This window comes from Galeopterus variegatus, unplaced genomic scaffold, assembly GCF_000696425.1.
Source record: "Galeopterus variegatus unplaced genomic scaffold, G_variegatus-3.0.2 Scaffold3439, whole genome shotgun sequence".
NCBI lineage: Eukaryota > Metazoa > Chordata > Mammalia > Dermoptera > Cynocephalidae > Galeopterus > Galeopterus variegatus.
In genome coordinates, this window is record NW_007729550.1 from 1 (window position 1) to 3,137 (window position 3,137).

The following is a 3,137-nucleotide window of genomic DNA, read 5'->3' on the forward strand; positions in this document are numbered from 1 at the left end:
AGTGACTGGACATAGTACATGTGTAATAAATATTTGCTGAATGCATGAATTGTGTTGGTAAATTTTAACTGAACTATCATATAACCTTATAATTTCTAATGGGTTTTCAGTTTATTTATTCTCTTTGGGATGTTCAGTAAATAATTAATCTTCATAAAATAGTTCGTTTAAAAAAATTAAGTTTTATCTTATGCTCTTTATTAATATCATTGGGGAGCACTTCTAGAACAGTGTAGTATACTAGTAAGAATAGGTATTGTTCTGCTCCTAACTTAAATACGCATGGATCAAGGGTTCTACCCTAAGGATGATTCTGGCTATATAGTCTTGCTAAGGAGGAAATATTTTATCCTTATTGCTATGGCTTGAATTGTATCCCTCAAAGGTTCATGTATTAATCCCTGCTGTAGCAATATTGAGAGTGAGAAATCCTGTTATGGTAATTGAAAGGTGGGACCTTTAAGAGGTGATCAGATTGTGAGGACCATGCCCTAGTGAATAAATTGACCCATTCATGGAGTAATAAGTTGATGGTTTAATGGGTGGTGATGGGCATGGTTCTGATGGCTTTATAAGGACAGAGAGTGAGCAGGTTAGTGCTCTCTTGCTCAACCATTCTTGCGATGTGACATTCTGCATCACTACAGAGAGTCACCACCAATAAGAAGGCCCTCACCAGATGTGTTTCCTGGACTTTGGACTTCCCAACCTCCAGAAACTGTAAGAAATAAATTCTATTTCTTTACAAATTACCTAGTTTCAGATATTCTGTTATAAGCAACAGAAATGACTAATTTACTTATCTTCCTAAAGTATTTTTTCAAAAACATTTGAAGAGTATGTAGAGATGTTCAGATATAAATTTCTTCATGGTGAACCAAAGAGCATAGGCTTTGGAGTTAGACCTTAATTTGCATCTTGACTCTGACCATGTGAACTTCTGAAGAATACTGAATTCTCTGTATCTCAGTCTTTCATATGCCAAAGAAGGGCAATATCGATCTTAAAGGATTGCTATAAGAATTATGTAAAGTGAAGTTTAGAAATTGCTTAGCAATATGTCTGGGACACAGTAAGAAGTCAAAGAGGGGGTACTTTTTATTATTCCTGAAATGTATTCCACTTAGTCATAGTGGAGTAATATTTATTTAATATAATGTTGGATTCCATTTTGTTAATAAGTCATTGAGGGGTGCTTATCCTGTTGTCTTAGAATTGGTGGCCAGTTGACTTTTTACTTCATAGCTGAGTAAAAAGGAGTAATAAATACCCTGCATTCTACAAAGATCCACAAATATTTGGGGCTTGGCATTTTCCCATGCCTCCAAATAGCAGAAAGATATATTAAGGGAAAGATCTTAGAATTGGTGGCCAGTTGACTTTTTACTTCATAGCTGAGTAAAAAGGAGTAATAAATACCCTGCATTCTACAAAGATCCACACATATTTGGGGCTTGGCATTTTCCCATGCCTCCAAATAGCAGAAAGATATATTAAGGGAAAGAAGAAAAATATCAGAATTGTAACTCATTGGCCAATATAAGGTCGGCTGTGGCTTTTTCCTCTTTTCTCAAAGTGAGAGGGGGCAGGGAAGCTTCCCCCACTAAGCTGATAAGGGGTTTCCCAAAGAATCACTCATAGCAACTGGTGCTAGCAACAGATGGAGTCTAACATCTCAGTCCTCAGTTGCACATCTGTTAGATGCCACACTTGCTGATTTACCCCATGTCTAGCTATCTGAAAAGTAATTTGGAATGAGTGGAGTGAAGGGGTAAAAGTAGAACACACTGCATCCCACTGTTTGGCATGGCAAGGATGTTTGAGTTTTTAGGAGAAGATGCTATGGACTGAATGTGTCCCTTCCACACACAAATTTATATGTTGAAGCCTAAATTTCCTCCAAGGTGGGGACTTTGGGAGCTAGTTAGTTTATGAGGGTATAGCCTCATGAATGGGATTAGTGCCCTCATAAGAAGAGGCATACACTATCTCTCTCTTGTTCCTTCTACTTTTCTGTCTTTCTATCTCCTCACCATGCAAGGATACAAGAAGAAGACAGCCATCTTCAAACCAGGAAGAAAACCATCACCAAACACTGAATCTGCTGAGGCACTTTGGTCTTGGACTTCCCAGCCTCCGGAACCATGAGAAATAAATTGCTGTTGTTTAAGCCACCCAGACTATAGTATTCTGTTATAACAGCCTGAACAAAGACAGAAATTGTTACTAAGAAGTAGAGTGCTGCTGTAACAAAAACCTTAAATGGGGAAGCAGTTTTGGAACTGGTTAATGGGTAGAGGCTGAAAGAATTTTGAAGTGCATGCTAGAAAATGCTAATATTGCCATGAAGGGGCTTTCAAAGGCCTTTTGGTGAGGATTCAGAAAGGAAAGAGGAAAGCTCTGTCTTCTTAGAGAATACATATGTAATCGTGAACAGAATGTTGGTAGAAATATGGATAGTAAAGGTCATTCTGATGAAGTCCCAGATGGAAATCAGGAACATGTTATTGGATACGGAAGGAAAGGTCCTTATGGAGTGGCAAATAACTTGACTGATTTGTATTTGTTTTCTAGATTTTTGTGGGATATATAACTTGTGAGCAATACAATTGGATATTTAGGTGAGGAGATTTCTAAGCAAAGCGTTGAAGAAGCAGCTCAGTTCCTTCTGACATTTATAGTAAAATGCAAGAGGAGAGAAATGAATTGATGATGAAATTATTAGGCAAAAGGGAACCAGAACTTTAAGATTTAGAAAATGTTTAGCCTACTGATATTACAAAAAATGAGAAAGCATGTTCAGAGGAGAACTCTAAGGAGGTGGTAGACTGACCATTTGGTAAGGAATTAGTGTGGGTGTGAATCATGAATGTAATCAGCTAAAGCCAGGAATAGAGATGGGATTATACCAGCAGAAACACTGCCAGCTGTGACTAAAGGAAACAGAAAATGGGACAAAGTGAAGGAAGACTGTTGGACTTCTTAAACTCTACAGGACCAGACTGTAGAGCTATTGCATGCAACTATTCAACTGCAAACATGCACTAGTGTTCAAGATAAGGGGAAGATCTCCAAAAGCAATTCAGAGATCATCAGAGCTGCCACTCCCACCATAGGCTCAAAGTGCACATAGCTGG